The sequence below is a fragment of the Peromyscus maniculatus genome, chromosome 2 (genome assembly GCF_049852395.1).
Source record: "Peromyscus maniculatus bairdii isolate BWxNUB_F1_BW_parent chromosome 2, HU_Pman_BW_mat_3.1, whole genome shotgun sequence".
NCBI classification, from domain to species: Eukaryota; Metazoa; Chordata; class Mammalia; order Rodentia; family Cricetidae; genus Peromyscus; species Peromyscus maniculatus.
In genome coordinates this window covers 167,420,380-167,446,557 of record NC_134853.1, presented here as the reverse complement: position 1 = coordinate 167,446,557, position 26,178 = coordinate 167,420,380, and the positions used below count along the sequence as shown (strand labels likewise).

Genomic DNA, 26,178 nt, shown 5'->3' with positions numbered 1-26,178 from the left:
ATGATAGAGGCCCTTAAAGAAGAAATAAAACATTCCCTCAATGAGGAAATAAAAACTTTCCTTAAAGAGGAATTGAAAAACTACCTTAAAGAGGAAATAAAAACTTTCCTTAAAGAGGAAATAAAAAACTCCCTTAAAGAGGAAATAAAAACTTCCCTTAAAGAGGAAATGAAAAACTCCATTAAAGAGGAAATAAAAAACTCCCTTAAAGAAATGGAAGAAAAAAGGAACAAAAAATGGGAAGAAATCAAAGAAAGCCAAGAAAAAGCAATTAAACAGATGAAAGAAACATTCCAAGATCTGAAAAATGAATTTGAGACAATAAAGAAAACACATGCTGAGGGAATGCTGGAAATAGAAATCCTGACAAAACGAACAGGAACTACAGAAACAAGCATAACCAACCGAATGCAAGAGATGGAACAGAGAATCTCTGACACTGAAGACACGATAGAGAAAATAGATTCGTCAGTCAAAGAAAACAATAAAGACAAAAAAGTCCTAACACAAAACGTCCAGGAAATTTGGGACACCATGAAAAGACCAAACCTAAGAATAATAGGGATAGAAGAAGGAGAAGAATACCAACTCAAAGGCACAGAAAATATATTCAACAAAATCATAGAAGAAAACTTTCCTAACCTAAAGAAAGAAATACCTATGAAGATACAAGAAGCTTACAGAACACCGAATAGGCTAGATCCAAAAAAAAAGTCCCCTCGCCACATAATAATCAAAACACTAAACACACAGAATAAAGAAAAAATATTAAGAGCTGCAAAGGAAAAGGACCAAGTAACATATAAAGGCAAACCCATCAGAATAACACCAGACTACTCGATAGAGACTATGAAAGATAGAAGATCATGGACAAACCTCATGCAGACACTAAGAGACCATGGATGCCAACCCAGACTATTATACCCAGCAAAACTCTAAATCACCATAGGCGGAGTAAACAAAATATTCCAGGATAAAACCAGATTTAATCAATACCTGTCCACAAACCCAGCCTTACAGAAAGCACTAGAAGGGAAAATTCAACCCAAAGAAGCTAAACACATCCATGAAAAATCAAGCAATAGATAATCCTACACCAACATACACCACAGAAGGACAACACAACACAACCAAAAAAATAACAGGAATTAACAATCACTGGTCATTAATATCCATCAATATCAATGGTCTCAACTCACCTATAAAAAGACACAGGCTAGCCGGGCGGTGGTGGCGCACGCCTTTAATCCCAGCACTCGGGAGGCAGAGCCAGGAGGATCTCTGTGAGTTCGAGGCCAGCCTGGGCTACCAAGTGAGTTCCAGGAGAGGCGCAAAGCTACACAAGAGAAACCCTGTCTCGAAAAAAACCAAAAAAAAAAAAAAAAAAGACACAGGCTAACAGAATGGATTAGAAAACAGGACCCATCCATATGCTGCATACAAGAAACACACCTTAACTCCAAAGACAGACACTACCTCCGAGTAAAGGGCTGGGAAAAGGTTTTCCAAGCAAATGGACCTAAGAAACAAGCTGGTGTAGCTATCCTAATATCTAATAAAATAGACTTCAAACTAAAATCAATCAAAAGAGACCAGGATGGACATTACATATTCATCACAGGAAAAATCCACCAAGATGAAGTCTCGATTCTAAACATTTATGCTCCAAATACAAAAGCACCCACATTCATAAAAGAAACACTACTAAAGTTTAAAACGCACATCAAACCCCACACATTAGTAGTGGGAGATTTTAACACACCACTCTCACCAAAAGATAGATCTACCAGACTGAAACTTAACAAAGAAATAAAGGACCTAACAGATGTTATGACTCAAATGGACCTAATAAATATCTACAGAATATTCCATCCTAACACAAAAGAATATACCTTCTTCTCAGCACCCCATGGAACCTTCTCAAAAATTGACCACATGCTTGGACACAAAACAAATCTCAACAGATACAAAAAAATTGGAATAACCTCCTGTATTTTATCAGACCACCATGCCTTAAAGTTAGAACTCAATAACAACAAAAATTATAGAAAACCCACAAACTCATGGAAACTGAATAATACCCACCTGAAACATCAATGGGTCAAGGAAGAAATAAAGACAGAAATTAAAGAGTTCCTAGAATTCAATGAAAATGAAAGTACAACATACCCAAACTTATGGGACACTATGAAAGCAGTGCTAAGAGGAAAATTCATAGCTCTAAATGCACACATAAAGAAGATGGAGCAATCCCATACCAATGAATTGACAGCACAACTGAAAGCTCTAGAACAAAAAGAAACAAACTCACCCAGGAGAAATAGACGCCAGGAAATAATCAAATTGAGGGCTGAAATCAACGAAATAGAAAACAAGAGAACAATACAAAAAATCAATGAAACAAAGAGTTGGTTCTTTGAAAAAATCAACAAGATAGACAAACCACTAGCCAAATTAACCAAAAGGCAAAGAGAGAACACCCAAATTCACAAAATCAGAAATGAAAAGGGAGACATAACAACAGACAGTGAGGAAATCCAGAGAATCATCAGATCATACTTCAAAAACCTGTACTCCACAAAAATGGAAAACCAGGAAGAAATGGACAATTTTCTGGATAAATACCAAATACCAAAATTAAATCAAGACCAGATAAACCATTTAAATAGACCAATAACCCCTAAAGAAATAGAAACAGTCATCAAAAGTCTCCCAACTAAAAAAAGCCCAGGACCAGATGGTTTCAGTGCAGAATTCTACCTGACTTTCAAAGAAGAACTAATACCAATCCTCTTCAAAGTGTTCCACACAATAGAAACAGAAGGAACACTACCAAACTCTTTTTATGAGGCTACAATTACCCTGATACCCAAACCACACAAAGATGCAACAAAGAAAGAGAACTACAGACCAATCTCCCTCATGAACATTGATGCAAAAATACTCAACAAAATATTGGCAAACCGAATCCAAGAATACATCAAAACAATCATCCATCACGACCAAGTAGGATTCATCCCAGGGATGCAAGGATGGTTCAACATACGGAAATCAGTCAATGTAATACACCATATAAACAAACTGAAAGAAAAAAACCACATGATCATCTCCCTAGATGCTGAAAAAGCCTTTGACAAAATCCAACACCCCTTCATGATAAAGGTCTTAGAAAGAATAGGAATACAAGGAACATTTCTAAACATAATAAAAGCAATTTATAGCAAGCCAACAGCAAACATCAAATTAAATGGAGAGAAACTCAAAGCGATACCACTAAATTCAGGAACAAGACAAGGCTGTCCACTTTCCCCATATTTATTCAATATAGTACTAGAAGTTCTAGCTAGAGCAATAAGACAACAAAAGGAGATCAAAGGGATACAAATTGGCAAGGAAGAAGTCAAACTTTCACTATTTGCAGATGATATGATAGTATACATAAGTGACCCCAAAAACTCTACCAGGGAACTTCTACAGCTGATAAACTCCTTCAGTAAAGTGGCAGGATACAAGATCAACTCAAAAAAATCAGTAGCCCTCCTATACACAAATGATAAAAGGGCTGAGAAAGAAGTCAGAGAAACATCACCCTTTACAATAGCCACAAATAATATAAAATACCTTGGGATAACACTAACTAAACAAGTGAAAGACCTTTTTGATAAGAACTTTAAATCTCTAAAGAAAGAAATTGAAGAAGATATCAGAAAATGGAAGGATCTCCCATGCTCATGGATAGGTAGGATTAACATAGTAAAAATGGCAATCTTACCAAAAGCAATCTACAGATTCAATGCAATCCCCATCAAAATCCCAACACAATTCTTCACAGACTTGGAAAGAAAAATACTCAACTTTATATGGAAAAACAAAAGACCCAGGATAGCTAAAAGAATCCTATACGATAAAGCAACCCTTGGAGGCATCACCATCCCGGACCTCAAACTCTACTATAGAGCTATAGTAATAAAAACAGCTTGGTACTGGTATAAAAACCGACATACAGACCAATGGAATCGAATTGAAGACCCTGACATTAATCCATGCACATATGAACACCTGGTTTTTGACAAAGGAGCCAAAACTATACAATGGAACAAAGAAAGTATCTTCAACAAATGGTGCTGGCATAACTGGATGTCAATATGTAAAAGATTACAAATAGATCCATATCTGTCACCATGCACAAAACTCAAGTCCAAGTGGATCAAAGACCTAAACATAAATCCAGTTACACTAAACTTAATAGAAAAGAAGATAGGAAGCACTCTTGAACGCATTGGCACTGGAGACCATTTCCTAAATAAAACACCGACAGCACAGACCCTGAGCACAACCATTAATAAATGGGACCTCTCAAAACTGAGAAGCTTTTGCAGGGCAAAAGACACAGTCAATAAGACAAAAAGACAGCCAACAGATTGGGAAAAGATCTTCACCAACCCCACATCTGACAGAGGATTGATCTCCACAATATATAAAGAACTCAAGAAACTAGACATCAAAGCACTGAACAGTCCAATTAAAAAATGGGCTAAAGAGCTAAACAGAGAATTCACAAAACAAGAACTACAAATGGCTGAAAGACATTTAAAGAAATGCTCAACATCCTTAATCATCAGAGAAATGCAAATCAAAACGACTCTGAGATACCACCTTACACCTGTTAGAATGGCTAAGATCAAAAACACCAATGACAACCAATGTTGGAGAGGATGTGGAGCAAAGGGAACACTCCTCCACTGTTGGTGGGAATGTAAACTTGTACAACCACTATGGAAATCAGTATGGCGGTTTCTCAGAAAATTAGGAATCGAACTACCTCAAGACCCAGCCATCCCACTCTTGGGCATATACCCAAAGAATGCTGATACATACCATAAAGATACATGCTCAGCTATGTTCATAGCAGCACTATTTGTAATAGCCAGAACCTGGAAACAACCTAGATGCCCATCAACGGAAGAATGGATGAAAAAAATGTGGTACATATACACAATGGAGTACTACTCAGCAGAGAAAAACAATGAAAGCATGAAATTTGCAGGCAAATGGATGGAACTAGAAAAAATCATCCTGAGTGAGGTAACCCAAACCCAGAAAGACAGTTATGGTATGTACTCACTCATTGGTGGATTCTAGATATAAAATGAACAATCAGACCACAACCCATAGAACCATAGAGGCTATATATATAGCATGGAGGTCCCTAGGACGACTGTGGCATATAATAAATTTCAGTTTTACTCAATTATTGAAAAAAAATAGCCAAATGAATGGAAACACATGAACTATGAACCAAAGACTGAGGGGCTCCCAGCTGGATCAGGCCCTCTGAATAGGTGAGACAGTTGATTGGCTTGATCAGTTTGGGAGGCATCTAGGCAGTGGGACCAAGTCCTGTGCTCATTCCATGAGTTGGCTGTTTGAAACCAGGAACTTATGCAGGGACACTTGGCTCAGTCTGGGAGGAAGGGACTGGACCTCCCTGGACTGAGTCTACCAAGTCGATCACAGTCCTCGGGGGAGGACTTGTCCTGGAGGAGGTGGGAATGGAGGGTGGGCTGGGGGTAAGGGGAGGGCGTGGGAGGGGGGAGAATAGGGGAACCCATGGCTGATATGTAGAACTGAATGGTATTGTAAAATAAAAAATATATATCACAAAAAAAAATAAAATAAAATGCAATAGAAAAAAAAAAAAGAGTAAGAATGAATGTTCAATTCTAAATGGGACATCTATTTTAACACCACCATCACCAAGGCGAAAAAGAGGAGGAAAAAGATGTAAGAGCCGCAGGGTGAGGAGCTTGGTACGGCTACTGCAATCATGAACTCACAGAACTGCCTGCATCAGACCTGGCACAAGATCAAGTCAGACTGCAGCACAGCAGCAGGTGTGCTCCAGACCTTCTCGCATGCTGATGAGCTGGGGAGAATCAGGCCCTGACAGGTTTCCATGCTCCAGTGAATGGCCCATGCACATATGAGCAGTACTAACTGCACTTAGTGCTTTGGGAGGCGGTGGGGAGGAAGACAACACAGAATGGAAAGACAGGAGTAACAGGGATGCTGATGGGAGTTGGAGGGAGGAATTGGGGACAGATATAGTTCATTGCACACAGGTGTAAAATTCTCTAAGCTAAAATCATCAGCAGCATACTAAAGACTAATGAACAATTTACATCTGTAAAGTTTCACTTATTTTTTAACAGGATCTTTAATGCCCTATTTGTATATAAACTAAAGAAGTCACAAATATTAGCTCTGATTTCTAGACAAAGATTTCTTAAGGCAAAAAGATAAGTTTAAGGCCATCCTGGTCTACACAGCAAGTTCCAAGCTAGCCAGGACTGCATAGGAAGATATAACAGGAACAACAGGAGAGGGAAGGGAAGGGGAGAGTGGGGGGGGGGGGGGGGAAGGAGGGGAGAAAAAAGAAAAGTTGTTTGGTTTTTTTGAGACAGCGTCTCACTATGTGGCTCTGGCTGTCCTGGAACTCACTCTGTAGACCAGGCTGGCCTTGAACTCACAGATCTCCGCCTGCCTCTGCCTCCTGAATGCTGGGATTAAAAGCATGTGCCACCATTAATGGAAGAAAAGGTAATTTTGAAGTGCCAAGTAGTAAGAATCAGACCATGCCACATGAGGTTATCTGGGCAGAGTGTTCGCACTTGTATGTAGAAAGGACTAAATATTTAATTGCAAACTGGGAAAATTGGTGCTATCACTACAAAAATTATTTTTCTTCCATACTATGAAATACATTCATTTAAAAATTTTTAATTCATTAATTATTGTGTGTGCATGCATGATGTTTGTATGAATAAGGGTGGATATACCAGTGTCTGTGTTGGTGGGGATGTCAGAGGATAACTTTTACAAGTCCAACACTGATTCCAAGGACCAAACTTTGGTTGTTGGGCTTGCACAGCAAATGCTTTTACCTTTTGAGCCATCTTTGCTGGCCAAAATCAATACTCTTAACCAGACATTTACAAAAATGGGAAGAAGGATAAGAACATGGAAACAGAGGTCAACTGTGAAAGGCTGATTTTGAAGCAATGTGGGCCAAACTAAAGAGAAAAAAATCCTCTGCACCTCTCTTCCTGTTCCATAGTCTTGTAATGCCTTCAACAATGACATGGCCCCATCCCTGGCATTTCACCTCAACTAACTGAACTCTCCCAAGTAAATCCATACTCAGTGAAAGGTAGCTACACATAGTCAGCTCTTGGGCTGTAGCTCCCAACTGTCATCGTGAATCCCTGCCTTACCATTTACCAGTTACATACCTGCTTGATTACGATGTCCATCTAGGTTTACTCATCTGTTAAATGGAAAAGTAAGGGCATCTATTTCACTCATGGTGTTATTTGTTTTGTTTTCTTAAGACAGGGGCTCTCTACACAGCCCTGGCTGTCCTAGAACTTACTATGTAGAGCAGGAGAGCCTCTAACTCAAATCCATCTGCCTCAGCATCTCAAGTGCTGGGATTAAAGGAGTGTGCCAACACACCTAGCTCCATAGAGTCGTTATAGTTGTGAATATCTGTAACATCATGTCAAGAAGCCTAATAAAAAGTCTGGCACATAGTCAGCCTGTTATAAAGGGTGCCCACTACTATTTATTAGATATAGTAATCCTGGAATGTACCCTCAAACACATCCAACAGTTTAAGTGATGGCTGAGAGCTGGAACACCGAATATCCAGTCTTCAGACTCTGGGCACTCACTCAGAGGGACAGTCACTGCACGGAGCACTTGATGGGTGCACCCACACAGAGGCCCTGGGATCTGAGAGAAGAAACAGGAATATGGAAGGATCCCTCAACTATATTTGTTCATTTCCTAACTGCCCCTAAAGCCACCACTGTTCCTGGAGAAATCAATTTCTCATCTCTAACAACTGAAGAGAACAGGCCTCCAGTGGGTTTTTTATTTTAAAACTTAAACCAGACACGGTCAGGCTTAACTCTTCTAGTGGCATCCACAGTAGCAATTCTCTGGTTCTGGCTTCTCTGCAGTTCTTTCTCCAACAGCCACTACAACAAGCTAAACAATAAGGGGAGGTCTCTTCTCCTGAATGTATACAGAAACCAGTATGCTTTTGCCAGGCAGCAGGGAAACCTTTCCCAAGAGGTGCCCCTCACAAATCAGCAGCCTGCACTTCTACAGTAACCATAGCAGCTCCGCCTGACCACAAAAAATCCAACTTTCTAAACATGAAGTTATTTTATGTCCAGATAAAGAAGGACCTATGTTCACAAGAGCAATATTCTGAGAGGAAGCAAGTCTGCACTACCTGGACTTAGATAGAAACCTCTCTGATGGAAAACACAAAGGAAATTCAATTTTTTCCAAAGCTCATAAATAAATATACCAACCAAGGCCAGGCAGTGGTGGTGCACACCTTTAATCCCAGCACTCCAGAGGCAGAGCCAGGCAGATTTCTGTGAGTTCGAGGCCAGCCTGGTCTACAGAGCGAGATCCAGGAAAGGCACCAAAACTACACAGAGAAACCCTGTCTTGAAAAAAACAATACACACATACACACATACACACATACACACACACACACACACACACACACACACACACACACACACACACACACACACAAACAAATGTATTCAAGCCTGACAGTGTTGCTCTGATGGTCCCTCTACACCAAATGTAGAAAATGCAGAATACCCAGTTTGTTCTGAAAGGCCCAGACTCCTCTGCTTATTCCTACAGGAACACCAGAGACTCAGTGTGAAATCTACAGACAACCTCAGAAAAATCACTTCTTTTTCATTTCATATTCTCATGCCAATCTTCAGGAGTTCCCCCATTTAAAAAGGGGGTGGGTCCATACGGGCTACTAATGATTAGCATCATCTAGTCATATAACAGAATACCAAGCTCAGAAAAAGTAAAAGAAACCATAGACCTGAAACCCTGTCTATCCCCTTGATTGTAAGACCCTTGTGGTTCCATTCTCCTAAGAACTTTTCTTTAAGGATGGCCTAAGATTTTAAAAGACTAGCTTAAAATAATAGAAGGTAAAATTCACATAGCTCTTAATTCTGCAGCCGGACCTAGCCTAGCGTCACAGGAGGCACCATTATTACCACCTGTGTGTGAAGAAGACACAGAGAGAAAATGACTTGTCTGTCTGTCCCAGAAGCAGATAGAAGCAGCATTTGCACCAGCCAGCAGACCCGGGCTCCACTCTTACTGGTTGCTATGCTGCTCTTCAAATGAGATTTTTTTTTTTTTAAAGTCTCTCCAAGGAGAAAAGTATGAAGTTAAACTAAATTTGAGCTGGGCGGTGGTGGCGCAAGCCTTTAATCCCAGCACTCAGGAAGCAGAGGCAGTCAGATCTCTGTCAGTTTGAGGCCAGCCTGCTCTACAAAGTGAGTTCCAGGACAGCTAGGACTGTTCCACAGAGAAACCCTATCTTGAAAAACCAAAAAAAAAGAAAAAAATAAAATAAAAAAAAAAACTTTAAATTTGACTTTTTCTTTAAAAAAAAAAAAAAGTATGAACCAACATAGATAGATCTGACAACTTTTTTCTTTTATTTTATATGTATGGGTGTTTTGCCTACATGCATATCTCTGCACCACATACATGCCTGGTATCTGCAGAAATTACAAGAGGGTGTCAGATTTCTCATTCCTCGAACGAGATGAGTAAGAAGGAGGTGTGAGCAGCCATTGGGTGCTAGGGGACTCACAACTTGCCTGTAACTCCAGCTCCAGGGTCTCTAACACCATCTTTGGGCCTCTGAGGGCACATACACACACAGTACACATACATGTGTTCTGACACAAACATACACATAAAAAAGAAATTACAGCCGGGCGGTGGTAGCACACGCCTTTAATCCCAGCACTGGGAGGCAGGTGGATCTCTGTTGAGTTAGAGGCCCACCTGGACTACAGAGTGAGTTCCAGGAAAGGCACAAAGCTACACAGAGAAACTGTCTCAAAAGAAAAAGAAAAAAAAAAAAAAAAAAAAAAGACTAACAAATACTAGGGGTTGGGGATTTTGCTCAGTGGTAGAGCACTTGCCTAGCAAGTGCAAGGCCCTGGGTTTGGTCCTCAGCTCTGGGGGGGGTGGGGGGGGAGGAGGAGGGATTACCAAAAAAAAAGTGCCAAACCAAATCACTGCACATTTTTTTTTGCTTTCACAAGTATAAAAAATACTTTCCAAAAGTATTTTACTCAAAATCTTATTTAAAGAAACTTGATTAGAAATTATTACTTTATATTGTTTAAAAGTAATAATAATCTATCCTGGGCTATTAGAAAGAGATATATAGGATACTATTTTAATAGGCCTAAATGAGGAAGGCTCAATATTATTTTAATTTTTAAAGGTCTGTTTATGAAATGCAATCATCTTCCATTAAAAATGCAAGCTGTGCTTCAGCAAGAGGCTATGTAAATGATTCATAGGAGATGGCTCTCCGTGATGATCTCCCTCTCCTGGGAGTTTCCTTCCGCTGTTTCATCAGACCACTCAAGCTATTATTAAGGATGCCTTCCTATGACAAAAAGGAAAAACAACAAAAACACCTTTTCTCATTCTCCTTCACCACTGCCTCTTCTATTTGAGTGATTTACACCTTTTTCAGTCAAAAGTAAAATTACTTCTACATATTCTGCATATTTTTGCCATCATTTATTTTCATGGACCAGTAAAGGTAATTAACAGTATTCAAAACAAGAAATTCAGATTTTTACAAGTCAGAGGTTTTTATTCATTTACCTATTTTGGTATTTCTAGAGAGTTCTTTTGGCTGAAATTAAAAGAAATCTACCTTTTACATGGTAGATTTTAAAAGACTTAAAAATGATCACTCATCAAAGTGAAGACACTCCAAAATTTAAATTAAATTCTCTCATATTTAAAAATGCTAATGAAAATGGCTGTTTTAATGCAGCAGCATATGGCTCATTACAACATTTGGTTTTAACTAATAAATCCTTAATTATTAAATTCTGGTATTCAATTTCTTTCACACAGATAAGCCAAACACATACTACTACAATTACAAATACCTGGTATAAATTACTTACATGTAGAAAGCCTTTCTCTTGATGTTCTGGTTGTTCAGTGAGAGCCCAAATGTCTCGGTGACACACATATCTCAAAGCTCACCATTAAATAAATATGTGAGATCTGCTATATATGTAGGTGCCACCCTGACTGACACTGCTGGGTGCTCAAGCATAATACACAGAGTAATACGTCTGCTTGTGCAAATGAGCCAGTTTTGTTTCTCCCAAGTACGTTTTCAGAATAAATGTGTCAAAGCAGAATGTAATCATATGCCCTAATTCTGGCTTTCCAAAGTAAATACTACCTCCACCCCACCTAATGTTTCTATTAAGGTGTTACTGAAGATATCTAATCAAAGTTTAACTGTATATCATGATGTCTAAAAGGTCAGAATTCCCAAGAGAACATGCTTGGTTTTAAGCCTTAATATATGTTGGGGGCGGGGGGACTCTTTGCACTCCCACCCTCAATTCCTTTTTCTTTTTTAATCATCAACACCTGACAGTACTGACTGAATATTTTACAATGGAGTTGCAGAGTGTGTGTGTTCAATCGTTAGGCTTCCCAGAAGATTCATTACAGTTACATTAGAAAGTCAAATCAGGCAATTCTGCAGTCTGGTGAAAGCTAGCATATGAAAGAAGGTTAATACAAAAGAATTTCATTTTAAATAGAGGACATTTAGGACTTTAAAAAGCAACATTATGATAAAATTTTCAAAGATATTTGTTCTGGCATGAAGCAAGCTTTACAGGTCTAATTCCGGAGATGTTTAAATGCTGTTCTGGGGAAGGACAGGCACACGGGGAGGAGGCTGTGTGAGCTGCGAGGTCTGCCATCTTAAAGGATCCTCTTTTTAAGAACACAGAGAAGGATGCTTTACCATCACCCCAGGGAAAGGAGCCCATGGTTCCTGATGATGCTGATAAAGTGGGGTCAAGATGGAGTCAAGCCGTGTCCATAAAAAGCACTACAATGACTAGGGGTGGTTTTGATAAAAATAAAGGATTTTTAGCTCTATGACATATTTCTATGACAAAATCAATAGGTTAAATGTTTTCATACACATATCTGTCACACACACACACACACACACACACACACACACACACATACAGCACATAGAGAAGAATATTATCACACATCATGTTTAACTGGTACTTGCGTGTAATAATTTCTGCTCTCTAGATTTCAGGCTTCAAGAAGCCCCTAACGGATCTTATTTATTTGTTTCCATTGCTTTATAAGTAACCAAAGATAAAAACTGATTACCTAATGAAATAAAAGCCTCTTTCTTCATTTAGCACAGCTGATTTACAGAATACAGTTTAAAGTTCAATACAAAGACTCACCTTTGCATGAGCAAGTGAAAGCCTAAATATCATGGCAAGAACAGCTAACAGCAGTGGTACCGAACATAAAAGGAGATTTCAGAACTACCTCTGTCAGCTGTACAGATGGACTTTGCAGGCCACTGGCTGTGCTTAATTTAATATGAAGCTAAATACAGTCAACACATCTGGTGCGCCACTGATGGTTATCACGATAAATTAAATCTGACATTACACACAATCCCATCCAATATTCTGTTTTTATTCCTATTTTACCTTAAACACAAAACTAAAAATTTACATTTATTTTTGTTTTTCATTTCCTAACAGTCTTCTAATAGTAGAAAAGGTATGTTTTGTGAAATCTGGTTTTTATACAATTTGGAGTGTACTTCAAGGGTAGGGAAAAAAACCCACAAATCCTGTATATAAGTTGTCAAGGGGCTCATGCCAAGTGAAGGCGCCTTTGCTTTGGATTTCTTTCTCTTTATTCACTTCTGGGTGTGTTAAAAGGCAATGAAGGATGTGGGTTTGGTGGTGCAAACCTTTAATCTCAGAACTGGGGAGGCAGAGGCAGGAGGATCACTGTGAGTTTGAAGTCAGCCTGGTCTACAGAGTGAGTTCCAAGAGAGCCAGAGCTACATAGAGAGATCATGACTCAAAAAAAAAGGGGGGGGAGGGGGGAGCAGCAATGTAGAACTGGAGAGACGGCTCAGTGGTTAAGAGTACATACTGCTCTTCCAGACGACCTGGGTACAATTTCCAGCACTACACAGCAGCTCACAACTATCTGTAACTCCAGTTCCAAAGAATTCAACATCCTCTTCGGCCCTCCATGGCACCAAACACACACAGGGTACATATAAATGCAAGCAAAACACCCATACTTATAATATAAAAACAATCAATCTTTTTTGAATAATCAATGTAAACATCCACCCAATGGCACATGGGCACAAAGAATACCAAACTGTAAGTGTAACAACGTAATTGATACCCGAGAGGAACCACAACAAAGCTCCAGTCTGTCCAATGTCTCGGTTTGTTTGATTGTGACAGTCTCCCTATATCTAGCCCAAGCTGGCCTGAAATTCATGATCTTCCTGCCTCAACTTCCCCTAAAAGGCACCGTTATGCACGTTTGTAACCCCAGTGCTGGAGAGGCAAAGACAGGTAAATTAAGCCCGGATTCCTGGGGTTCACTGGCCAGCAAGCTAGCCTACTCAAGGATAATAAGCCAAACACGAGATGCTATCTCAAAAAACGAGGATGAAACAGCACCCAAAGTAGATCACTGATGTACATGAAATATATGGTGTTTTTTTTTTTTTGTACTGAAATGTGATTTTAATTGTATGTTAATAAATAAAGTTGCCCTGGGATCAGAGCTATTAGAGCCATAGCAAGAGTGTGGTGGTTAGAAGAGCTAGGTAGATTTCTGTGTGTTCAGGGATACAGCAAGCATTGGAGACATACGCCTTTAAGACCTGGAGGGCGGTACTTACAGGCAGTGACGAGGCAGTCATGTGTTTGGGTTTACAACCAATGAGAAGGCAGAACAGAAAGACTATTTAAAGACAGACACAGGAAGTAGCTCCCTCTCTCGGGGAAGCTAGGAGCACTGCAGGAGGTAAGATTTTAGCTCTGAGCTCTGACCTCTCAGCTTTCTCTTTTACATTGGTTCTGTGTTTCTTATTTTAATAAGACGGTTGGTTACATCTACATCTGAAATATGCACACAAATTAGATCATACCTAACAGTTTTCTACTGAAGAGTCAGAATACCACTTGTGACACAAATTACTGCCTAAACTGCAATATTCTGATTATTGCATTTTCACTACATTGCTCTGAAAAGAGTATTTGTCTATACAGGTGCCAAGGATCCTGCACATGGTACACAAACTCTTGCTCGCAGGCAGATACCATGTATTTTTTGTTTTTAAAAGCTTCAACTAGGTCCATTCTCATTATCTTTGACTTCTTTCCTGAGCCACTTAAATATATCCATCTGTCTAATAATAAACTCAGATATCTCGATGAAAACTCTTATTTAGGCTTGGAAAGATGCCTTAATGGGTAAGAATACTTACTGTGCAAGCATGAGATCCTAAGTTTGAATCTCCATTACACACATAAAAAGACAGGCAGGTCTACATATTCCTGTTGCCCCAGTGTTGGACAGGCAGATCCCAAGAAGTCACTGGCTGGCGAGAGTAGCCAAAGTGAGCTTCCAGTTCAGTGACAGACTGTGTCTGAAGGCAATAGACAGAGAATGACAGAAGACACCTGAAGGCCTCCTCTGGCCCCCACATGGGCATGCACAAGCATATACTTGCACACTCATGCCCATGTATGCAACATACACATGCAAAGATAAAAAAATCATGCTTATAAATCTTTTCTAAAATCAATGTCTCTTCTTATATTCCCAAGTTCTTAATGGCATTTCTTATATCCAAGCTTAATAGCCCCAGGCAGGAGTAACAACTACTCTGACAACTATTAAACCCAATTGATTTTTACCTCTACAGTATCTCTTATCTGTTGCAACTCATTTCCACTACCCATTAGAAAGGTTAGGTTCCAGCAACCACATGGTGGCTCACAACCATCTGTAATGAAATCTGGTGCCCTCTTTTGGCCTGCAGTCATACATGCTGTATACATAATAAATAAATAAATCTTGAGAGAGAGGGGGGGGGAGGGGGGAGGGGAGGGGAGGGGAGGGGAGGGGAGGGGAGGGAGGGAGGGAGGAGGAAGAAGAGAAAGAAGAGAAAAGAAAAGAAAAAAGAAAGGTTAGGTTCATGTTGGCTTTCACCCAGTCTCCCGTCTCTACAACTTTAGTTTTTGTTTGTTTTTTAGATTTATTTATGTACATGAGTGTTTTGCATGCTTTGTGGCCTGGAGGTCAGAAGAGGGGGGCAGATCCCCTACAACTAGAATTACAGATGGCTGTGAGCCACCAGGTGGGTGCTGGGAACCAAGTCCAGGTCCTCTGCAAGAACAACTAGTGCTATTAACTGGTTGCTGAGCCATCTCCTGCTGCTCTGTGACTTCTGATAACATCCTACAAAGCAACCTTTTGCACATACAATTTGCTCAACAATTTTCATATGCACATACAAGGATCCATCCCAACAATCAACTTTCAAGATTCAGATCAGGGCCCTTGAAATGGCTTATTGGGTGAAGATGCCTACCTCCAAGTCGGAGTTCAATTCTCCAGGATCCCCAAGATAGAAGAGAATCAACTCCTGTAAGTTTTCCTCTGCCCTCCACATAAGCCATTTCACATGTCCACACACATACACATATATACACAAAATAAGTAAATGTAATTTAAAAAAATTTTAAGATTAGCCAGGCAGTAGTGGCTCACGCCTTTAATCCCAGCACTTGGGAGGCAGAGGCAGTTGGATTTGAGAGTTCGAGGCCAGCCTTGTCTACAAAGCAAACTCCAGGACAGCCATGGCTATTAGAGAAACTGTCTTGAAAATCAAAACAACAACAATGTATGATTCAGATAAACTGCCTTCTCTATCTAACTTTCCTCTGAACTTTCCAGCAACACCTCACCTGGCCCTTTCCAGTCACAGAAGCCTATAGAGAACACAAGTGTCACCATCTCACCACTGGAAGAGCTCCTCGGGCAGGAGAGTGTCTGACTCATCTGTAAGTCTCTCCCAGACTCTGGTGCGAACACACTATTCACACAAGTATTCAAAACATGGGATAACTGTATGAAAATGGTAAGGCAGCTCTGGGACACAGTATTTTAACACAAAGACTCAAATCTCTACTTGATTTTTAGAACACTGTAGCATCTATACACAATAACCATAATTTTCATGTAACCAGTTTTTACATTTTTACTTCACTCTTGAACTAGCCAAGGCAAACAGCCGACATGAACGCCTGCTGTTCACCAAAGCCAGGAACCATCCTCCCTGTCCTGCTAACCTAGGCAGTTTTGTTTTGCTCTGTTTTGTTTTTTTGAGACAGGATTCTGCTGTTTTCCCTCCCCAGGCTGGTTCTGAACTTTTCGTCCCAAGCCTTAGCCTTACAAGTAGCTGGGGCTGTAGATGTACACCACTGTGTCTATCTAGTTCTGGATGGACGCTCAGGAGGGTTTTCTTCTGATAATGCATACATGATTCAAACTGCCTGCACAATTTAACGTTCTTCATTTCTCCAAAACTACACATCAAATATTGTCTTCGTCATGAAATCACCTCTTTTTTGCTTTTACATAATACTATGGAGAAATTAGGCTACATAAAGAAAGATTAGGAGTCCAAATTGTCTGAATGACCTAGACTCATGGGAAATTCATATTTTGCCTTCTAAAGTTTAGTTACCTTTGTCTCCCAAAAAGAAACATTAAACATTGGCATACTCTTTCAGCTAGCCAAAGCCCAGGCACAGAAGAGCCAAGGGACTGAAAGCCCAGAGAGCTGACTAAAGTGAACAACGATTGAACTCTCCTGTCTGCAAACCACAGTGGGTTTAGAGGGCAAACAAACAAAGACTGTGTGTTATCTAGAAAACCCTAAAGGAGAATGACCTCAGTCAAGTCTAACCACAGAAACAATCTATATTCAGTTTAGATTTGTGCATCCCTGGAAAAGCACAGGGTGCCATCTACTCTCAGGTAAGAAATAAAAGGACCTACGGCCAGTGTGCTGGCTCAACAGGTAAAGAAGCCTGCCACCAACCCAGACACCTAAGTTCAGTCTTCAGGACACTCGGGGTGAAGGAAAGAACTGATTCCCACAAGCTGTGCTATGACATTAACACATATGTTGCATCACATGCACATTCGCGCGCACGCGCACACACAAGAAATAAAAAAGGTCCTTCTTGAAACCCATCCATGACATTTTCTATACAGTATTCAAAGTATCCAACCTGTAATTGAAGAACAAAAGGCACTAGTAAACTGAGTATACTTATTCTCAAGCAAACTCTAAGTCAAACAGACCTCTGCCACCAGCTGCCAGATATGTGCTTCTCACTAACACTGAGGCTCCCTTCTCCTTTCCCACACCTGCCTCTGCATGCCCTTCTGAACTCAGCCCTGGCCTCAGAGGGCAGACAGTTTTCATCTCTCTTATCTCTAGGGCAGCGGTTCTCAACTTTTGGGGGTGCACATCAGATATCCTGAATATCAACTATTTATGATTTGCAAAAGTAGGAAAATTACAGTTATGAAGTAGCAATGAAAATAATTTCATGATTGGGGTCACCACAACATTAAGTATTAAAGAGTCAAAGCATTAGGAAGGTTGAAAACCACTGCTCTAGAGAGGAAATGTTATGCAACAACAAGAATGTGTAGCTCACCGGGCAGTGGTGGTGCACACCTTTAATCCTAGCACTGGGGAGGCAGAGGCAGGCAGATCTCTGTGGGTTTGAGGCCAGCTTGGTCTACAAAGTTTCAGGACAGCCAAAGCTGTTACACATAGAAACCCTGGAGGGGAGGCAGGGGGGATATGGCTCTCTGCAAGCTGCTATTCAAGTACCATCAGGAACACAGGAAGCAAAGGTACACAAAAATTAGGTGACACTGCCCCAGGACCAATTAAACCTCATAGAGAATTGTTTTAGAGAGAAATGTGTTTGGTCTTGTTTTAAACCAACAGTCCTCTATGTATTATTCCCTTAGTCAGCCATGGACCGACCCTGTGATGAACAATTAATAACAGTGAAGCAAATGGCAATAATGGTACTTCAGCACCCCGAAGGAGATCATGTCTAAACTGTGTCAGTCAACTTTCCATCACATGACGAGATACTTACAACAATCAGACCTTAGAGAGGAAAGATTTACTGGGCTCACAGTTTCATGGCATATAGCACACTCTGGTGAGAGTGTGTGGCAGAAAGGAACAGAGACAACAGAAGGGGCTAGTGTCCCAGTATTCCTCTCCCAGATATTTCCCCAATGATCTAACTTCCTTCCACTGGACCCTACCTCCTAAAAGTCCTACCATTCCCATGACCACAAGTTAAAGAACAAATCTTAAACACATTAGTCTTTTTGGACAGTTTCAAATCCCAGCAAAAATGAAGCCTGAAAAATTAGATAAGGAAGAGCTGGTCAGGCTAAGAAATGAGTAATGTTTTACCATGTGAAAAATAAAATCAGATTTGTATTCCCCCCACCACCACTACCACCACCACCACAAGACAGGGTTTCTCTGTTTAGTTTTGGTGCCTGTCCTAGATCTAGACCAGGCTGGCCTTGAACTCACATAGAGTTCAGGCCTGGCTCTGCCTCCTGAGTGCTAGGATCAAAGGTGTGCACCACCACCGCCCGGCCCAGATTTGTATTCTTAAAAATATCAAAAAACTCAAAAGAAGATAGCAGTGAGCCAATAAGGACAAGAAAATACAGATTTGCAACATCGTAAGAAAACAAATCAACTCACACCCACCAGGCTATACAGATAACAAGTATTAGATGATGTAGGCAAACTGGAACCTTCACCAGCCCGGTTTGCTTTTTGTTGTGATAAAACGCTGACCAAAACTTGGAAGAGAGAAAGGGATTTAGTTTATTCGGCTTATATTCACAGCTCATGACTCAAGAAAGTCAAGGCAGGAACTCAAGAGAGGAGATTAAAACAGACACCACTGGGGAATGCCGCTGACTGGCTTGCTTTTTATGGCTTGCTCAGCTTGCTTTCATATTCAGCCCAGGCCCACCTGTCCAGGAGTTTGTATGACCCACAGTGGAATGGGCCATATCAATCATTAACCAAGAAATGTCACAAAGACACACCCATAGGCCAATTTGTTGGAGGCAATCCCTCAACTGAGACCTTCTCTTCCTAGGTGAAACTAGTTTAGGTCAATGGTGTGAGTCACTATGAAAATCAGTTTGACAGTTCCTCAAAATGCTGATGCAGAGGCCTGGCATAAATCTACAATTTCCCTTGTAGGTATACACCCAAGAGAAATGAAAATACATGTAGGAGGCAATGTTGTTGTGCAAACAATGTCTTCATCTGTAAGGAAGAGAATACTCATGCTTCAAATGCCATCATAATGCTTAAGGAAGGTGCTGTCACAGGGTGCAGTATCTGACATAGGACAAACACTTTACCTTTGCCTAGGAAAACATCATTTCCCATGGATCATGGATCACTAGAGCTTTTCTCAATAATACAACATGTATTTTCCACACTGTAGAAGCACCGAATATTTTGGGCAAAACTGCAAGCCAGGCGGTGGTGGCGCATGCCTTTAATCTCAGCACTCGGGAGGCAGAGCCAGGTGGATCTCCGTGAGTTTGAGGCCAGCCTGGTCTACAGAGCAAGATCCAGGACAGGCACCAAAGCTACACAGAGAAACCCTGTTTCCAAAAAAAAAAAAAAAAAAAAAAAAAAAAAAAAAAAAAAAACTTCATCTAAATGGAAATGCCACCCAGTAACAACAGCACAGGTGTTCACTTAAAACCCTACTACATACAAGCTGTGTATTTACATTCCTCCTCTTTAGAAGTAACAGTTCTTACATTTTGTGAAGATCATGGAAGGTCATAGTGACACTGAACACACAGTTATATGGAAATCATAGCATGTGATAAAATGGTGCATTTTAATATACTATAGCTGGCAGGAATGGGGTACACACACACGCCAATATTCCTAACACAGCCTGGGCTACAGAGCAAGACCTAGTTTCACAAAGGGTGGAGGAAGAATGACTACAGTCTCTTGTTTATTATAGCACTATTCACAAGAATCAACATATGGGCTCAAACCACGACAGATGAATGGATAAGGAAAATGTGATACCCATACATAATGGAATGCTATTTAGCCATTTAAAAATTGAAATTCTGTCATTTGCAACAACATAGACAGAACTAGAGGAGATTATTAGACTATATTAAGTGCAATAAACCAAGCACAGAAAGACAATACAGCATGTTCACACTAATTTACGGAAGCCAAAAAAGTTGATTTTACGAAAGTAGAATAGTGATTGCTAGAGAAAAAGAAGGAAAGAGAAGAGAGATAAAGGTCGTAAAAATGGGCACTAAAACTGAGAGGAGCTGTAGAGTTGGCAGCAGTTAAAGCACTGGCTGCTTTCCCAACGGACTCAGGTCCAGTTCATGGCACCGACATGGCAGCTCATAAGCATCTGTAACTCCAGTCCTAGAAAATCTAACAGCCTCTTCTGACCCTCATGGATATCAGGCACACATGTGCAGGCAAAACACTCATACACATAAAGTAATAAAATAAACAAATCTTCTTAAATTTTTTGTTTGTTTAGTTGGTTCGTTTTTCCAGACAGGGATTCTCTGTGTAGCCCTGGCTGTCTTGGAATTTACTCTGTAGACCAGGCTGGCCTCGAACTCAGAGATCCACCTGCCTCTGCCTCTCAAGTGCTAGGATTATAGGATTGTTCCGCCTCTGCCCTTAAACATTAAATACTAAAGGTCAGATAACAAAGCTCAAAAGACAGGAGAAACTAGGGCTAGTATTCAATAGCACAGCAGAGATGGGAAACTCCCAATTTATAATTACAAAATATTCAAGGGGTTGGGAATTTAGCTCAGTGGTGGAGCGCTTGCCTAGCAGGTGCAAGGCCCTGTATTTAGTTCTCAGCTCCGGGGAAAACAATATTTATAATTATAAGAGGAGCCCAAAGTTTCCCAAACATAGAAATGATCCCTGTCTGAGGAAAAGGAAATGTTAATTACCCTAACCTGATCGTTATACACTATATATTGCTACTGTTTAACTCTGAAATGTCTAACCTGACAGGCTTATATTTTGAACTTGTTCATGAAAAGATGAATGGTGCTGGTTGGTCAGTGGAAGAGTCACAGCCATGGTTACCAGAGTTAGAATGGGCTTTATTAGAGAGAAGAGGGAACAGAGAGGAAACACAGGAAGAGAGGCGCAGAGAGGATGGGGGCTGTGTCCACCTTTTTAAGGCAGTATGTAGTTGCCCGGTGATGACATAAGGCACCAGACAAGACCACGAGCTGAGCATGTACAGAATCCTAACAGTTCCCCAGCTGGAGGTATTATTTGGAGAGGCTGTAGAAATGTCAAGAAGAAGGGTCTAACTGACCAAAACAAGTCAGTAGAGGCAGGCCTTTTAACGGTTATACCTGACCACCCCCACCCTCTCACAGTCTCTGCTTCTTCTTCTTTCTTTTATTTAAGATTTATTTATTTATTATGTATACAGTGTTCTGCTTCTGCCTGCACATATCCCTTCAGGCCAGAAGAGGGTGCCAGATCTCATTACAGATGGTTGTGAGCCACCATGTGGTTGCTGGGAATTGAACTCAGGACCTCTGGAAGAGCAGCCAGTGCTCTTAACCTCTGAGCCAACTCTCCAGCCCCAGTCTGTGCTTCTTTATCCCTTATGATGTGGATCACTTCCATCACACATCTGGCCAGCATGATCTGTGATGCCTCAACACACACACACACACACACACACACACACACACACACACACACACACACAGTGAATGAGTCAAAAAAAAAAAAAAACCTCCCTTTTTTTCTTTTTTTTCCTAGAAAAAAAAAAGGGAGGTACTGTAGCATGAATCTTAAAAGGTCTTATAAATAAATTAAAAAACAACAACAACAACTCGGGGCCAGGTATTGGGGTGAATGCTGAAAGATCAGAGAAGCAGAACAAGCCACAGCTAACCTCACCTTGCCAATTCTCAGCCAATCCTGTTTCCTCAAACTGGAAGCCTCTGTGCCCTCATCCAAATGGATCTCAGCTGAACTGTACTGCTAAAAGCCTAAAAGCTTAACCAGCTTTAGTTCCTGGTTTTCACGCCTTATATACCTTTCTTCTTTCTGCCATCACTTCCTGGGATTAAAGGCGTGAGTCACCATGCCTGGCTGTTTCCAGTGTGGCTTTGAACTCACAGAGATCCAGGCGGATCTCTGCCTCTGGAATACTAGGATTCTAGGTAGCTTGTGCTACCACTGCCTAACCTCTATGTTTAATATTAATGGCTGTTCTGTTCTCTGACCCCCAGGTAAGTTTATTGGGGTGCACAATATATCAACCACAAGGTACTGTTGTCACAGTAACACAAAAGTAACTACCACAATATTCAACTGCTGAATTGCCATAGTTTATCATATAAGTATGAACAAATATGTGATAATTTAAGAGGTTAAAAATAAGGTCATTTCCGGGGCTGCAGAGATCACTCAGTTTCTAAAGTGCTTGTTGTGTAAGCATAGGGACTTGATATTGATCCTCATCACCAAAAACAAAAAACTAGAGGCCTGATGGTAGTAGTGCATGCCTTTAATCCCAGCACTCAGGAGGCAGAGCAAGGAGGATCTCTGTGAGTTCAAGGCCAGCCTGGCCTACAAAGTGAGTTCCAGGAAAGGCGCAAAGCTACACAGAGAAACCCTGTCTGGAAAAATTAAAAAAGAAAAAAAGAAAGAAAAATCAAAACAGTAATGATGATGAATTTAAAAAAAAAACAAATTCAGTATAGTAGAACACAAATCCTAGTGTTTGGGAAGCAGAGACAGGCAGATCCCTGGGTTTCCAGGTCAGTCAGCCTAGCCAAACCTGCAAACCCCAGGCCCAGTGAGTTACCTTGTCTCAAAAAAGCAGAGGTGCAGGGGTGGGGGTGGCACTGGAGCAGTGGTTCCATCATGAAGAATGTCTGCTGCTCTTCCAAAGAACCCAAGATCAATTCTCAGAACCCACAAAATCATCTTCAACTCCAGATCCAAGAGATCCAACATCCTGTTCTAGCCTTCACTGGCACTGCACCCAAACTCATGCTCAGACACACAATAATTTTAAATTTAAAAAAAAGTGGGCATCTGAAGAACACCACCCAAGGTTAACTCCTGCTCTCTCTCTCTCCCCCCCCCATGCACAGCCACTATTTACCTACCTATCTATCTCTAACACACACTAATTAATTCGTTAATCATTTCTACACAAGAAAAAAATCTTTAAACTTGGCAAGAATCAAGCAAAAGAGTTCACAAGATTGTATGCCTTGCTTTGATAAGAACTTTACTTTTGTCTTGAGAAATTCTGTAAGAAAAAAACAGGGTTTAGAAGGAAAAGAAATGCTTCTTTAAAAGAAAAAAAACTTATTTACATTAAGTGAACATCTGGTCTGCACCTTTAATATAGTATCTAATAAATAATAAAAGAGGAATTTTGTTGACTGAATTACCACAAGAAGGTTTTAAAACTCTTAAACTCCAAAACTGTTACTATTTGACACCTCAATTTAAAAATCTACAAATCAAACATCTGTCCAAACAGAGATGTTCAAGAACTATTCCATTCTTTGGCAATAAACTGGAACTGAACTAAATTGCATCCAGATGGTGTGTCTTTCATAAGAAGTTTTATCCACACAAAGCAGATACTGAAAATAACTTGTCATTTTTCTGAAACTCACTAGTAAATGGAAGTATAATAGATAGGTAAGTAAATGTGCAAGCACAATGTCCCCTTCAGCATTTATAATTTAGCAAATAATTATTTTATTCACATTTAATCCTTCATTATCAACTTTACATATCCATACATTTTTCCATGAAACATAACATATAGATAACTGTTAAAGAATACTATGAGATAGCATGCATACACCACTAAAGTTTAACAAATGTTAATATGTGGCCATGTATGCTTCAGATCTTTTCCCCTAAAGCGATTAATATTATAGTGCAGATGTAACTACTCTCTACCTCCTGCTTTAAAAAAAAAAAAACAACAACTTTATTAAAGGACCTAGAAGTGCCTAATCTTTTTTTTTTTTTTTGGGGGGGGGGTTGTTTGTTTTTTTGTTTTTTTTTTTTTTTTGAATGCCTAATGCCGTTTATTGAAGGAGGGAGGAGGTCTTAAATACAGGCTTACAGCACAATGGGAGAACCCCAGAGGGCAGAAGTTCGCACTGATGTTTTACAATCTTGCATCTAAACTGTTAACGCCCAATATGCAGGATACACAGACAAGGAACTTCCCTTAAGCATTCAGGAGGGTGGAACCCGGGAGGGAATTAGCATAGGGAGGATATCAATGTCAAGGTCAGCAAGCAAGGCAACAGTTACCCAAAACGGGAACCAGGGGCCTACAGGTTCCCTTTTACTAAAATTAAAAAATGAGCTTCTGACTTAGGCTGCGTGGGACGCCAGCAGGTCAACTTACCCGTCATGGAGACACCTGCCCAGCCACACAGGCGCTCTGTCTTAGGTTGGTGAGCAGCCCCCAGAAGTGTCTAATCTTTACGGTTCCTAATTTTTTTAATTCTATGGTTAAAGTTATATTTTGGACATATTAGGTGAGGGAGAGAGAAAGAGACAGAGCAAGCATGAATATGTGTGTACATCTTGGTTATTTTTCTATTGCTCTGGGGGGAAATAAAGACACTATGATGAAGGCAGCTTAAAGAAAAAGCATTTAGGGCTGGAGAGATGGCTCAGAGGTTAAGAGCACTGACTGCTCTTCCAGAGGTCCTGAGTTCAATTCCCAGCAACCACATGGTGGCTCACAACCATCTGTAATGAGATCTGGTGCCCTCTTCTGGCCTGCAGTCATACATGCTGTATACATAATAAATAAATACATCTTTGAAAAAAAACAAAAAGCATTTAATTTGGGGCTCACAGTTCAGGAGGGTTAGACTATCATGACTATCATAGTGAGAAGCTTGGCAGCAGGCAGGCAGGTATGGTGCTGGAGCAGTAGCTGAGCTCACATTTTGATCCACAAGCACAAGGCAGAAAAAAGACACTGGGAATGGCATAGGTTTTTGAAACCTCAAAGCCCACCCCGGTGACATGCATACCGCCTCCAGTAGACCACACCTAAACCTGAAATAAAACATATTACTATATTTAAATTCAATCTTTTTTTGTTTTACTCAGACAGGGTCTTATGAAGCTAGCTTGGAACTTGCCATGGTGTCAGGGATATTCTGGAACCCTAGTCTCTCTGCCTCTGCTTCCTGAGTGCTATGATCAGGCCTGGCTCTTTCATCTTTTTCTAATGCGGCTACTAGAAAATAAAAATTACATATATGGTTCACAATAAAGGCTCACCTTGTTTTTTTTTTTTTTAACACTTCATGAATTTACATGTCATCCTTGTGTGGGAGTAATGCTAATCATATATATTATTCCAATTTTTAGTATATGTGCTGCTAAAGCAAACACACATCTTGTATTTCTACTGCGATGTTGTCCTAGATATTGCAAAGCAGCACCAAAATAAATACAATTTCAGAATCAAGACGTAGACAGCAGGTCACAGTAGCACATGTTTGTAGTCCTAACTATTAGTGAGGTCTGAAATAAGAGGCTCATTTGAATCCATTAGTTGGGAGACTAGGCTGGGCACAGTAGCAAGAAGTCATCTCATTAAAAACAAAAAACAAACAAACAAACAAAAAACCTACTTAGAATAAGGGGCTGGAGATGAAATGAACTATTAAAAGCAACTACTGTTACTCTTTTTTTTTTGTTTTGTTTTTTTTGGTTTTTCGAGACAGGGTTTCTCTGTGTAGCTTTGCGCTTTTCCTGGAACTCACTTGGTAGCCCAGGCTGGCCTTGAACTCACAGAGATCCTCCTGGCTCTGCCTCCAGAGAGTGCTGGGATTAAAGGCATGCACCGCCGCCGCCGCCACCACCGCCGCCACCACCCGGCCGGCCGCTGTTACTCTTAATAACAGCAATTGTTATTGTACTTGTTCTTGCTTATTTGCAAAATAAGCACAATCCCCACCCCCCAATTTGGTTCCCAAGCACCCACTTGG

General features: G+C 40.4%; 1 protein-coding gene and 1 non-coding gene across 8 annotated transcripts in view; both read right to left on the bottom strand.

Annotated features, from left to right (window-relative positions):
• Positions 1 to 26,178, bottom strand: part of Rere (arginine-glutamic acid dipeptide repeats) — a 367,324-nt gene that overhangs the window by 301,324 nt on the left and 39,822 nt on the right. The gene's annotated exons all lie outside the window — the stretch shown is intronic.
• Positions 25,474 to 25,579, bottom strand: LOC121827724 (U6 spliceosomal RNA). Its single transcript, XR_006070032.1, has one exon. It is a non-coding gene; the product is annotated as a U6 spliceosomal RNA (small nuclear RNA).